Genomic DNA, 15,985 nt, shown 5'->3' with positions numbered 1-15,985 from the left:
AACATGCAACTGTACATATCATTTTGCAGTTTTAGTCTGTCCTTCCTTTCATGCATTACTTCTGCCTGTCATGCGTAATTCTGGTTTTAAACACTAAGCATATTGAGTTGTGTTGTAATATAATACACAGAATCAGAAGGTGGATTTGTTCTGGAAACAGGGGCAGATGAAGGACAGACTGGAATACCACAGGCCAGCCCTCTGAGAGATTTGCTGATGGCAGGTGGTTTGCTTTAATATAATTTGGTAGTCCATTCCAGGTGTCATCTATTTCCTGAGAAAACTAGTCAGTACATCTCTAATTCCTATATAATCTCCTGGACAGATACTTTTCTACCATTTGATAACTCCAAGCTTTCCCAGAGGTAGTTGTCCATAACTACACCGTACAAATTCAGATATTTTAATCTTTCATTATAACTTAAAGTTTTACATCCATTGGTGATGATAGTATATTTCCAATGTATGCTTTCCAGTTTAATCATGTTGGTTTTCTTTGCAGAAGAGGGGCTGACAAAATGGTTAAGGTCTTTATCTCACAGATACAAGATACAGAGCTTGATTCTGACCTCTGATTACTGGCTAGGCTTGTAATAGTCTGCAAACTGATAGCTATTACTTAATTTGGGATTGGCAGAATGGTTAAGGTGATTACCTTACAAACAAGAAGTGCAGGGTTTAATTCTCATCAAGAGAAATCTACTAAGCTTAAAATGTCCCAAGAGAGCAGCTAGCCTAGTACTTACCTATAAGCCTTCTATAATATAAAATTCCAATATTATTATTCCAAAGCCAAATGTAGGGCCAATGTAACTTACAAATGATGACGTCATCATTCCTGAGTAATCATTTCTGATTTTCTATTAGTTATACAACTTTTAATACAGCCTATAGTTTTATAACCATCATTAACCAGTTGTTCGATATTATCTCAAAGCTCAAAACTTCATCCAGTCATATTCCTTGGACTGTAAATGAATCCACAGTTTCAATCACCATGTGGTGTATTAAATATTCACCCTTCAATGTATGTCTGCCCAATCTTATATGCATAGTGTTTGATGTATTTATCAGCATATTATTCTGCTGTGCCTAACTTGTCAGTTTAGTCAAGTTCTCTTGCCAACATGCCCTATCCATAGCAGATGTAATCATCCATCCATCCATCGATCCACAACCCCTCTTTTTTCCTATTTTTACATATGGGCTCAAGGTGTGACTCTAAGAGACAATCATCTAGAGCCAATATTTACACTGTTGGGTGGCTAGCTCAGCTGCAGTTTTTCTTCCATACCTGGTGAACAAACACACACACACACACACACACACACACACACACACACACACACACACACACACACACACACCTATGGCCAGTTTAGAGTGTTCAATCAACCTACTTCATATCTTTGAAATGTGGGAGTAAACCTAAGCATCTGGAGAAACCCCATGCTAAGCCTCCATACCACCCACCATTATCACGCTTTCATAAAAACAAAAAACACTAATGAGGAATTTAGCATGCAATGCAGAACCTCAACACATTTTTCTAGCATTGTAATAGGAATCTTTAAGACGGTATCAAGCTTTCAACAAATGCATTATATCCAACAAGTAATGAAATCACTGTCACATTCAAGGATATGCAGGGTGGCCAATGACCACCACTGCAAATAATGGCAACATTTTCCAGAGGGTCTCAGATACTTCGTTCATCACAAGAGCTTTATAATGTTATTATGTCCCCTTTAAATAAGTGAAGGATGATGTTTTTATACAGATATTTTTTTCTTAGCCAGGACTGAAAAAAATCACTAAGGGTAACAACAGCGTGGTATGGCTTTCTTTTTTCCTTCCATATAAATTAGCAAACAGAGAAATGGACCTCACTCTCCATCTCTGGTGAAGAAGTTGTTTGGTCTACAATTAGACTTAAGAATCTGAAGACTTTCTGAGGACTACATGAAGGCTACATGATTGTCCCCTATTAAAATGCCTTCTCCATTCCCTTGCATAATCACATTTTTATCTATTAATTCTTCACAATGCTGTTATTAAAATTGTTGTGCCTCTTTAAAATAGACGCTATCCCTTTAATTCCTACACATCAGATGCTCTAAAATCAAATCAATATATCTGATAGCCATTATATGCAAAACTGTGCTTTTTTATTGAATTTTGAGGAAACATAATTTCAGTATTGCTGTTTTTATTTGGCTGGGATAGTTTGTGTTTTTTATGTGGAGGCTGATGAATTAGCTCTGTTTTTACTTGGCTGAACTACAGCTGCTCTTCAATTTAATTTATCTGTTGCAGAACTTTGTGTGGAAAGAATTCACTCACTTATGGGGGTTTGGTTGTACAACCATGTAAGAGCACTTTGTGTGGTATTTATGTAAAGGGGTATAACACAGAACTGTAAAATCCCTATCCCACTGCAAATTATTCTGTCTGCCATTTTATTAACTGAGACTAACTAATTTAAATGAATCATGCAGACAGCTTTGAAGAGGGAGTTTATGACCTCATGAAAATCATTCAAACAACTGTTAGCCCATCAAAAGTGATTATGATACTTGTTGATTTTGTGAAATCACTGAGCCCCTTTCTAGAAGTGCAGTGACCTCAAAAGTGATCTGATATATGTATGTATGTATGTATATGTGTGTGTGTGTGTGTGTGTGTGTGTGTGTGTGTGTGTGTGTGTGTGTGTGTGTGTGTGTATATATATATATATATATATATATATATGTATATATATATATAAGATGTTGTGAAGTGTGCAGGGGATCTCTTACTTTAGCATGTTTACGTATCTGTACTTTGTCATTGTCTGACTTGAGTATTGGGAATTAAAAAACTGGTATGTGAAAGACTGGCCGATAATCCTATGAAGTATTCTAGCCTGTGTTCCATTATTTTTAGCTATGATATTTCAGATTAGAGAATGGGCGACATGTCCATCACTACTCTGACTGGACATTCAACATTCTCCAGCAGGGTGTTAATGTGCAGGTAATGCACACTGATAAACACTTCACTGCAACATATTAAAACTGTAACGGACTTAATCTCTGCCATTATTTTACTCTGTCTAAGCAACACTTTTGCTGTTTAATAAGTGTATAATTAAAAAAGAAAAATAAAAAAAAATAGAAAAGTGTGCATGTGTGTGTTTATGCCTGTGTGTGTGAGTATATGCATGCATGAAAGTAAGACTGAGAGCAATCAAGCCATTATTCTGTGCTTGCTATGCAGCACGTCTGCTGTTTAGCTAGTGCAAAATTAAAACAAACTGATAATAAAAGTGCGTGTTGTGTATGAGTGTGTTTATGTTTCTGTCTGCATGTGCGTGTGAGTGTGTTAAGAGAGAGAGCGAGAAAGAGATCAAGCAGTGGATGCAACTCTTTTAAAAGGTATGCATACCTCTCAACTTCTTAGCTCAAGAAATCTGGATAAAAGCCTAAAATAATGGTTGAATAAAGACTTAAAAATAGGACAGATTTTAAATATCGCTGTTATGAAATTAGAAAGCTGCTATAATGATTTTTGTTAACATGCATTCTCTGATGGATGTGAAGTAGACACCTTTCACCTGCCCCTGATTTTTATGGATGCCCCCGATTCTGACTCAAATTTTAGCCTAGCCTTTCTTAATCCCTTATAAAACTGGGGACTTTTGGAGAAACGGTGGTGAATTACACTTAATAAACAATGACAATAAATAGAGTTACAGCATTTTTACTTTAGAATATGTACATTAATTCACATTCTCTGATTCTATCAATGTCTCAGATTAGTAGTACTAATACTTTTTAAAAGTTTGGCCCTGATTCTCTAGATTTGTCACTGATTCTGTCAAGATTTGTCCCTGATTAGATGAGAGCTACGATAAAAGTCTGAAACTCAAAAGTAATTCATTATTTGGCAGTTTCAACCACCCCCCAATGATTTGCCAGCATGAACTACAGAAAGTTTAAGTAGTGGGTGAGGAACTATTTTACATCAAAATGATTTAAAAAAAAAAAAATATATATATATATATATATATATATATATATATATATATATATATTTTTTTTTTTATATTCACACATTTTTTTTAATTTAACACTTGTTAACCAGGAAGGTCCAACTTGGAATGAAGCTAATTTTCAGTGGAGGCCTGGGGAGAGACGGTCCAGATGCATGTCTTTGTAACATGGGAGGAAACCCAAATGAACACAGGGAGGACATGCAGACTTTGCACAAAAGGCACCCCAGCCAAGAATTGAACCAGAGAGCCTCCTGCTGTGAGGTAATAATGCTACCGCTGCACCACTGCACCATCCAATATATAGGGTTCCTATTAGAAATCCGAACACTTGAAATGTCATATGGTCGACACCATATGATCGACATTTCAAGAGATTGAAGGTTAAACATAACAGTGCCGTTCAGTGCAGAATGGGAGAATTTCCCTTTTCTGCACTGAAGTGCAATCTCGGAGTTGGTATATTTAAGTAGGGTGGGTGGGGGTGCAGAGGGGCTTGCCCCCTTGCCTGCACCTTTAAGGTATTTTCTTTTTTATTATTATATATTCAGACTTTTAAACTTTGATCATATGTTGTCGAACATATGGGATTCGAACTTTAGAAAGTTCAAATATATAATATAGACCCTATATATATATATATATATATATATATATATATAAGTGTGTGTGTGTGTGTGTGTGTGTGCGTGCGTGTGTGTGCGTGTGCATGTGTGTGCGTGTGTCTGGGTGTGCTTTCAGTTATGTCCACAGTCTTAAGGGCAACACCCAATAGTGTGTAGAATTAGTTGTACATGGCATCACCTATACTCAGCTAAAATACATAGCAAATCTGATGGCCAACAAATTCAGCTCAAATTTCACCTCCCCATCTCCCCTAGTTCTCCACCAAGAAGCACCCTCCACCACTCCACCACTCTACCACCAATTATCACTAAAGAACAGGTTGCTGCTGTGCTGTCTAAAGCTAAAACATGTCTTCAGTGGGGCCTGACAATATACCAGGTTGCCTCTTAAACAGCTTAAAATGTAAATCTAGCCTTATCAGACCCAGTAGGATTTCTGTTTAACCACAGCCTCCAGACTAGCTTTGTCACAATAGAGTGGAGGACAACAACAATCATCCCAGTGCATAAAGGGGGGCCATCTATTGACATGCAAAATTACAAACCCATAAGTTTGACTAGTTCATATGTAAGACCATAGAAAGAAAAATCATGGACCTGAGAAATAACAACATAGAAGTCCTCCAAACACTGGACCCAACCCATTTCACCTTTGGCAATGACAAGACATGCCTACTGAATTTTGAGAAAGTCACGAAGGCCATGGATGAGGGTAAAACAGTGCATACTATCTACTTCGACGTGGGTAAGGAATTTGACACAATTTCCCACTTGGGTATTATAAATAAACTCACAAAACTGGGCATACATCCCTATGTCACCAGATGGACAGCCAGTTGACTCAAGGACAGGTTAAAGTGGGTGAATCTAGTTCCATCATGAGGCCATTTACTAATGGTGTGCCACAGGGCTCAGTACTGAGATCACTCCTGTTTGGAATATACTTCTCTGAAGTGAAAGGCAAATGCGGAAGGCCTCTAGATGAAAAAGTTTCCCGGTAACTGCAAGCTGGGCACAATCATTGAATCCCCCAATGATGTAGATATCCTTCAGAAGGATCTAGATCAGGCAAATGGTTGGTGCCAGACCCATGGTCTAAAACTAAATGCAAAAAATGCATTATCAAATCATTTGGGAAGTCAAATACCCTTGCAAATTACAACATCAATAGCACACCCCTTAGAATAGACACAGATGTGAGAGCTCTAGGTATTACTTAGTTAGCTGAACTTTGACTGCCATGTGTCCTCAGTGGTGAGGAAATCCTTTTATGTGGCACAACTTATAAGTAAAGGGTTGGCAACCAGATCCAAGGAATTATAGTCCCACTGTATTAGTCCTCATTAGAGTGATAATCAAATGCAGTTTTCCATTTGACATGTACTTGACTAGGCACTTACAGCAGCTGGAGTGACCTCAGAGGTTCCTCACAATGAAAATACAGAAACAACATGAACTATGTGGCTAGACTAAAAGCCATATCCATTTACTCTGTCTCCTACTGATTATTAAGAGGTGACCTGTGCCTGACCTAGAAGGCACTCTCAAATCCAGCCCTGATGGAGCTGCTGCACATTTGCAAGTCAAACAGGATGAAGATCACCCGATCTAGGAATCTAAATTCAATTAGCGACTCAAACAAAACATGCTGGAGAGACAGATATTTCTCTCAGAGATTGCCCCTTCTTTGGAACTTGCTTCCCATTCACATAAAGCAGAGCCCTTCCCTGGCCATCTTCAAATTCAGTTTGGATCAAAGTATGAGGAATTGCAAATTCACACCTAGGGTGGTGTCTATATCCCTTATGGGCATGGGCAGTCTGTAAAATACTCAATGCACAGACATAAATCCATTTCATCCACTTGCTCCTAGGGGCCATGTTATATTGAGTAGGCTTCTAAGGGGCCTTAAGCTGCTAGCCTAGTAATCTCCAATGAAGCTATGACCTATATGTGTGTGTGTGTGTGTGTGTGTGTGTGTTTTTGTATATGTACATATATTTACATAAAACGTTTATATACACACACTCTCACACACACACACGCACACACGCACACACGCACACACGCGCACACACACACATGCACACACGTGCACACACACACACACACACACACACACGCACACACACACATACACACACACACACACGCACATAAACACAAACATACTTGCATATATAAGGATATCTCTTTTCGCAGTTATTTGACTTTGTAATATAGTCGAGGTATCCTATTCTTATTTTTTAAACATTTAACTTTATTAGCAATGCAAAATAATACCATTATAACAACATTACTTTTACATCAGATCACAGAAAAGCAATACTCATTTTATGTAGTGCAGCTAATAAAACAACAGATATTGATTGAGTCTTTGATGCCCAGCTGTCACAGTTATCAAACTGCTCATCTATACAGGGTTAACTTTAATGGATATTCTGAATCTTAGTTTCCCAAATTGCATCAAACCACCTGGAGTATTTATATGTGAACATTCAAGTGTTTTGAGTTCATTCATAAGAACCTATGTGTTTGTTATGTTGTTGTTGTTGTTGTTTGTCTTTCAGCTTTTCCTGGTAAGGGGTTGCCACAGTGGAACTCCGGTCCGCTTATGTTTGGCAGTAGATTTTTACGAAATGCCAAGGTGCCAGCTCGATGCCCAACCTTCAATGAAGGCACGCCCATTTACGCACACATGTTTTTCGAATGCTACCCAACCGTGGGGAGGACATGCAGACTCCACACAGAAGGCACTCCCAAGTCAAGCCGAGAATCAAACGGGAGAACCTTTTGCTGTGAGGTAACAACGCTACCGCCGTACCACCGCGACAACCTATGTGTTTGTTATAACAGGGACATAGTCCCTTCTCATCCTGTAGTGATTTTGTTCTTTATCAATGACCTGAGCAAGTGCAATAATTTAAATTCAGGTTTTGTCAGTCCGACAGTAAGGTCAAACCCTATCAAAAATAATGCTTAAGATTGTTTTACTGACCTGGCCAAACAATGTCACAAGTCATTTGCAATTCTGTTTTTGGGGGGATGGGATTAGTTATGGGCCAAGCTAAAATATTTGTGTTCTGCTCCCTAAATCATGTAAAGAGCATTGCCAACAAATCGATGATTACCCTAAGAAATCTGTGAAAGTCTAACAGGGGTATAAAAATATTTAAAAAGGTACTACTTTAATAAGAATCTGAAATATCAAGCTATGGTAGCAAATCTTAACAATTGCATCAATAATTCCCAACATTTGGTGAATATATTGATTTCCATGTCCCTTTCCTAGTTGGGTTTAAATTTTCAGGGTGAGAACTATCAACAGGTTACTGGAGTAGCGATGGGTGCTGCATGTGCCCCGGTATATGCTAACCTGGTAATGCTAGGGTGGCAAGAGGAACATGTTTTTAACAGCCCATTTTCTAAGTTCCTACAGTTATATGTCGAATTTTTGGATGACATATTTATTTTGTGGGACTGGTACTCGGAAGGAATTTAAGACTGTATGGCTTACTTGAATGGTTGTTCTGATTATTTTAAATTTAACTCTAGTTGGAATAGGGATAGTATCAACTATCTTGACACCACTATTTCTCACACTACTAGAGACTTTAAATCAAAATTTTTAGAAAGGAAACATTCTGTAATATTTATATACACTTTACAAGTAACCATCTACTTTTACAGAAGAATAACTTGGTTAGAGGGCAGGCAATTAATTTTGTGTGGATGATACCAAATTTCATAGATGGAGCAAAATTGGTTAAGGTTAAAAAATGTTTTTAGCTAGAGGTTACCCAAATGGGATGGTGACTAGAATTATCAACTTACGTTCACTAGGGTTTGGGTACTAAATTCAAGCCACTCTTGGGGATAGGATTAGATAAGCTTAAATTGTAGGGAAGTGAGGTATGAGAATGCCTTAGTTATGGAATTTAATCAATTTGCTAAACATATTCAGGACATTCTTTGAAAAAAATGGTACATTTTTTTAAGTTAACAATGATGTATATGACATAGTAGGACAATCATCCATGTTCACAGGTAGATATTTAAAATATATTTTTGAGCAAAAGGGGTCATATGTCACTGGTCCTAGAAGAGGTACAACACCATGTAGTAGATGCAAGCAATGCCCTTTCATTCAAAGGGGAGAACATATGGTCTTGGAAAATGGTTTGAGTAGTAAAGTTGAATTTAGAAATGCTAATTGCTGCTCTAAAAAGCTAATATGTTTGGCCAAAGTGAAGGGTGTTCTGCCTTTTATATACACAAGATGGAGAGAGCTTTAAAAACCAGACTTTACGGACATCTATATGAAATAAGTATAAAAAGGAGACTAATGCTCTTTATAAATGCTCTAAGGTATATAGCAATTTTACAAAATTTAGATTTAAGATTATTGACACCATGAAACACAATCCCACTGGAGGTTATTGGAAATTAACTTTATTGAAGAAGGATTTGATGTGGCAGTTGAGATTAAAAGCTATTTTACCCCCTGGGCTCAATGAACGTGTGTCTCTTAAACCTATACTTAAGGAGAGAGCAGCAATTGTGTAGGAATAGCAGAAGGGTAGTATGAATAATTTGTAAAATTTGATGTACGAACCATTTTTTTTTGTGAACCTTTCGCAACAGTTTTACAACCTTTATTTAATATTCAGATTGAGTAATGATAAATTATATTAGGTGGTATTTCAATAAAACTGTTATGATATTGGCAATTTAAGGGTTAAATTTTAGCCAAATAGTTTTTTGAATTGATGCTAATTATATTAATTAGGAAATGGTATTTAGGGTAATAAGTGTTGTAATTATATCATCTGATGAACTCTCCTTGATGAAACAAAAGCGCTTATCATTTTAACTTATTTTGCTCTACTTTATTAAACTTTCAGTTGGCACTGCTGTTGTTGGATTGCCAATTATTTTTTGATTTTAAAGCCAAACATGTTTCCTTTTAATTGAGAAAAGTTGTAAGACTGTTCTCTGGGCAGGTAATGAAGATCTCCTGTGTTTTATCTACCAATGAATCCATCTTTGCTTATCAGCTGCTAAAACAGAATAATGTTTAGTATTCTTACTTAAGGATAAGAGAGTGTCATTTGTCATTTGGCCAGTCTCTTGAATATCCCAGTGTTCTTTTAGAGTGCATGCATCAATTAATTTCCCATTGTTCACAACCTGTTCACAGAACTTAGGTCCATGCCCCTAGTTATTTCAGTCCATTGGGGAAGTCTGTGAGGACTCCAAAGATATGAAGCAGAGAACGGAATAGTTCCGGAAGCCAGGGAAGGGTATTAGTATCTTTGATGGTTTTCCAAACCAGCAGTAAAATATACTGAGGGGATATGGACCCATACCATTTAGGTAGTAAGCTGCACCCTGAAATCAGTTGGGTCCCAGAAACCAGGCTTGTTTAAAGATTTCTCATCTATCTATTTTTTTGTAGATGACTTAAAACTGTATAGTTCATTAGATGAAGAGTTTAAAGTGAAACTACAAATGGTTAACACTTTATCTGATGATATAAGAATGACAGATATAACTGGTCCTGATGAATGTGCAAAAGCAACATTTAAAACAGGAAAGTTGCAACACCAAGAAAATATCAGCCTGGGACAGGAATGTGATATAAAGGAAACTGTATAGGAGGGAAAATGTAAATATTTGGTAAGTAACAATAAAACATGAACAAATATGAATAAAACTCAGTAAAGAATACTTCAGAAGACCAAAACTGATATTGAAAATTGCCCTGAAATCTAAAAATAAAGACCAAGCTATAAATCAAATTTCTCTTCCTGTTTTAACTTAACAGATTTAGGGTGACTGACTGGCTCCAAAAGTTATTGGATCAATTGGACATTAAAATAAGAAAAATGTTTCATGGATATTAAATGTCATAAAAAAATCAGTGTATATCAAAATTATAAATACCGCCTTCTGATGGAGGTGTTGGCCTCCTTTAAAATTATTACATGTATAGATCTGAAATCATGGCCCTACACAAATATACCTGACTTCATCAGATCCAAACATTGTGAAAGTTTTAAAGCATGAAGAGAAATCTAAGATGACATTGTTAGCAGAAGCATTTCAGTGAAAGCGGGAATGGAAATCAAACCAGAAATAGACAAAAATCAGACTGCAAATAAATGTGCTAAAAAGAAAGAAAGAATATAAAAAGAAGGATAAATAAGGTGAGAAGAAAAAATGTGGAAAACCCATAAATATAGTGGCAAATACAGAGATCTCCTAAGACAATCTCATGCTAACCAAAATTTAAAATGGTAACGAAGAGTTGAATTGAAACCAAAAGAGCAAAGGTTAATAATGGTGCTCTTGAACTGTGGACTATGTACATATTAGTTTACAAAATCCATTGAAATGTTGGGAAAAACAAATGTAGGTTCGGTAGGAATGAACTGGAAACAGTGGCACATCTTGATGCTGGTTGAGAAACACTCATGACCAAAGGCCGTATAGTGAAAAGCGTAATAATGTGGCATGGGTGTTGCATTAGGATTTGTGTGAACACTTCAAAATACAAGGTCCTGAGAAGCATTGGAAACATGAATCGCAACACGTTATAGAAAATTATGAATTGTATATCACATGGGATCACCCATTACCAACAGGTCAAAAATTAAGTGGGAGAAAACCAAATATAGTAGTCCATTAAAAAACACAAAAGTAGCATTGATAATTGAAATTGCTACATCCAGTGATTACATTATCATACATACAAAGACAGACGCAAAGTCATAAAATCAGATTTGTAGGCAGAAACAAGAGCAATGTGGAAGAAAGGTACTCAGTTCCAACTGTAGTAAGAGCAACTGATCTGTTAAAAAAGAATTTATAGTTGTACTTAGACACGGCTTCCAATACATGTAAACCTGTATGAATGCAGAAGGAGGCAATTCTGCTACATTGTAGGTGCTGAGAAGAGCACTCTGGGCTTACAAAAAAGACTGTAATGATACTAATTTCATGAATTGTAATCATACCTTGACTTAAGAATGGGGTCTATCTCCATCATGATATCAGAAGCCCAAAAGACTTGGGGAAAATAAACCTAAAAATCATACCACACAGCAGTACATCAGTCACTTTTGTTATTTATTCTACTTCTCTGTTGCATTCAATTGTAGTTCATCATAAAACTCACAGACTATCTTTATGAGCTAATAGATATGTAAAACAGTTATGCAAAATCTGTTTTCCTGATTTGTTGCTGGCAGTCGTTTCTCCCTGTGATCGTGCGCTGTTTGTATTAAGATTACTGTTACACATATAAAACAAGCAAACAAAAAAGATTACTGTTATACCACTCACAGCCAGTGTCAGTGGACTTTCTGGATATTCAGAAGGCTGTGGGTTCCATCCCTACACTGGGTACTTGAATTTCTGTTTGAGTAGTAACAGTCCTGTGCCACATGATGGGGCATGTTGTACTTCTTAGCAACCATCCTTCAGATATGATAATACATAAAGATCCTATCATCTGGAGGCAATGCAGCAACTGCCTCATGTACACCGACAACCGTCTCCTCTTACCTCCCAATACGCAGACTTGCGAGAGATGCACTTATATAGCCAAAGTGGAAGCCATGCACTCTCCAGCCAAGACCGGTCAGATAGCTGGTCAAGAGGAGAAGGTCAAAACTTGCACCACACCACATGGAACACATCACCCTCCAGAACACACACCAGCACTGCCTTCACATAAAAACACAAACCACACACCCATTTTCACAGAGGCTCTCAATAAAAATCTACCCAAACAGCAGAGGCCTCCAAGGCAGAAATGCACTCGACCACCACAACACAACTAATCACGAGACACATAACTATCCTAAACAGTGTGCCACTCAACCAAAGCCTCTAAAGCAAAACAGCATGCCCAACACACTAATCAGAGGTGACTAGATAGTGAGGCACACTGATGTCCCACTCACTAGGTTGAATAAGGAGAAGTAACAGTCAGCTGCCTGTCAGGTGGCAGGATCTGCCACATAATGCACCCACACAGGTCCCTCAACAACAGGTACAAATAGATCTCAGTCATTGTCCATGTGGGTGTGAATGAACTGAGATGTACCTCCCTGGACTACATGAAAAGAGACATGAAGGAGCTCTCGGATTATATAGCCCAAGTGGGTATGAACCTAGCCCTCAGCAGCATCCTACCATCACCCAGAATGATACCACAGTACAAGCAGAAAATGATTGATTTCAACAATTGGCTAAGTTTCTGGTGTCACTCTAAGGGGATCCAGTATCTGTCTGCCTGGGATGACATGATTGACAGACCTCGATGCTTTGCCAGAAATGGTCTGCATCTGTCACCCCTGGGCTTCCGGATACTGGCCAAGGCTCTTGCCACCCATATAGTGCCTTTTTAGGCAGTCTTCCAAAGACCAAATTGCCACCATAACAGCTACAAACAAATGTAATCGGATGGTCATGCTGCTCAACTCTAGAAGTCTAAATCTCAAAATGCAGTCACTTGAAGCACTCCTTAAAATGGAGAACATCAACATTTGTGCTGTAACGGACACCTGGCTCAAGGCAGCAGAAGGCATCCCTACACTACCAGGCTATAACTCTTTCCACACACATTTCGGCCCCAGAACTTGGACCGAAGGTCCACAGGTGGTGGTGTTTCAATATTCATAAAGGATGTGCACACCTCCAGACTGGTAGCCCAACACAATGCATCAGAGATACCTCAGGTGCAGGTAAGACAGCGTTTCAGGTTGTAGCCTGCTATAGGTCCCCAACCATGTCCCAAGACTCACACTCCATGTTCCTAAGCATCCTGGAGAATATTAGTGTCCAACCTAACACTCTCATACTAGGCAACTTCAACTACCCCTCCATTATCTGTGAAAACTACTCATGTACCAGTACACTTGCCCAACGTTTCTTGGAGTTCATTAATTCCAATGCCCTGGACCAGCTTGTTTTTACCTCCACTAGAGGTAGCAACATCCTTGACCTGGTCATTACTAACATGGGTGACTGTTGCTCTACACCCATAGTCAGCTCCTCCCTGGATAGATCCAACCACAAACTAATCACCTTGGAAATCCACATCCCTCCCACCCACCCCTCACCCCCCAAAAAGGTAACCACCATGAAAAACTTCTACAAAGCTAAGTTTTGGCTCCTAAAAACAGAGGTGGCTAACTTCATGGCACACATGCAAATGGAGAATAGTTGCATGACTGCCAAATCATACACCGATGCACTGTATGAACATGTACACAGATGCATGGATCTCGCCATACCCAACAAAACCAAGACAATCTCCTCCAAAAAAAAGGAAGCCAATCTGGTTGTCCCCTGCCATAAACAAACTCTACAACAGAAGGAGGAAACTGATGCGGAATAAAGTGAAGCCCCAAGACTGGAAAAACTCCCTTATCAGCCTCAACAAAAAGTTGAGATCCCTCATCAAATCCTCTACAGCTAGCTATGAAAACAAAATTGCAGCAGGCCATAAAGACAACCACAAGGGCTTCTATAGTTATGTAAAGAATCTGCACGGCAATACCCAGATTTGCTCTGAGCTACTGCACAATGGTACCTCCTATACCGAGACAACAGATATTGCCAATATACTGGCGGACAGATTCACTGCCAACTTTACCCCCCCAAAGGACCAGTCACAATACCAGTAGATTGCCAGGCACCCAGTATTACTGCTGCACAGGTTAAAACAGCACTGTCCAAGGCGAAGAATACAGCTTCTATGGGACTTGTCAATATCCCTGGCTGTGTTCTACATGAACTACAGAGTGAACTGGCACCTCACCTGTGTACCCTGTTCAATCACAGCCTCACTGCAGGCTTTGTCCCTACCAAATCCCTACCATCCCTTTCTACAAAGGAGGAGCAACTACAGACCCTGGGAGCTATCACCCCATTAGCCTAACAAGTCTAATATGCAACGCTATAGAACGCATCATCATGGAGCTAATAAACAAGGATATAAGGAATTGACAAACTATGGATACCACACAGTTTGGTTTTGTGAAGGGTAAATCATGCCTGCTCAACTTGGTTGACTTCTTTGAGTCAGTCACCAGAGCTGTGGATGAAGGCAAGGTGGCTCATACAGCCTACCTTGATCTGGCCAAGGCCTTTGATACAATTCCCCACTCAGGAATCATAGAAAAACTCACTAAGCTAGGGATCAACCCCTATATCACTAGGTGGGTTGCAAACTGACTCACAGATAGAACCCACAGTGTGAAAGTATATGACTCCGAGTCAGACTGCTGACTAGTCACGAGTGGAGTCCCACAGGGTTTGGTCCTGGGTCCTTTCCTGTTTGGTATCTTCTTCTCTGAAATCCAGGCCAATATGAAGGGCCTCATCAATGTTCACAGACAATTGCAAGTTGAGAGCTATTATTAACTCCCCAAGTGATGTTGACATCCTACAGAATGGCTTCACTGAGACCAACGACTGGTATCAGAACCATGGCCTTAAGCTCAATGCCAAAAAATGTGTCGTTATCCCATTTGGGAAAAACCTGGCTCCCATGAATTATCACATTGATGGTAGTCCACTGAATGCAGAAGGTGTTATAAGAGCTCTGATAGCACAGGTTGACAGCAACCACTCTTTTGATCACCACTTTGCCACTGTGGTAAGAAAGTCCTTCTATGTGGCACATCTCATTACTAAAGATTTTGCGTCCAGGAAGAAAGAGGTCATTGTCTCCCTCTACTCTTCCCTCATTAGGCCAGTCATCGAGTACAATGCCCCATTTGGTATGTACCTCACTAGACATCTGCAACAACTGGAGAGGCCACAAAAGTACCTCACAAAGAGGATCATAGGCCTTAAACACTTGCCCTATATGGACAGACTCAAAAAACTCCAACTATTCTGTCTCATATTGCCTACTTAGAGGCAATCTCTGCTGTAATTACAAAGCCATGTCCGACCCAGCTCTGTTAGAAATGCTACATCTAAAGAAATCCCAATTCCTCCGCACCACACACTCCAGAGACCTCAACCTCATTATCACAATCAACAGAACATACTGGAGGGACAGGTTCATAACCCAGAGACTGCCCATGCTATGGAGTAGACTTCCCATACATGCCAAGCAGAGCACCTCACTGACCCTCTTCAAGAGAAATCTTGATGAGTGGATGGGAAATAGAAAATTCACTCTGGGGATAACTCCAGTGGCTCTACTCGACAGAGGCACGATGCCAGGGTAATCCTATTGCTAGGCTTGTAAAGGAACCAGGGCCATTTGCCTAGTAAACTCCTATGAACCTATGGTACTTGT

General features: G+C 39.0%; 1 protein-coding gene across 2 annotated transcripts in view; it reads left to right on the top strand.

The window, feature by feature from the left end:
- Positions 1-15,985, top strand: part of ANKRD55 (ankyrin repeat domain 55) — a 1,456,090-nt gene that overhangs the window by 1,078,400 nt on the left and 361,705 nt on the right. The gene's annotated exons all lie outside the window — the stretch shown is intronic.

Source organism: Protopterus annectens, chromosome 2.part2 (genome assembly GCF_019279795.1).
Source record: "Protopterus annectens isolate FY-2018-M chromosome 2.part2, PAN1.0, whole genome shotgun sequence".
NCBI classification, from domain to species: Eukaryota; Metazoa; Chordata; order Ceratodontiformes; family Protopteridae; genus Protopterus; species Protopterus annectens.
The sequence above is the reverse complement of the archived record's forward strand: the minus strand, read 5'-3'. Positions and strand labels throughout refer to the sequence as shown.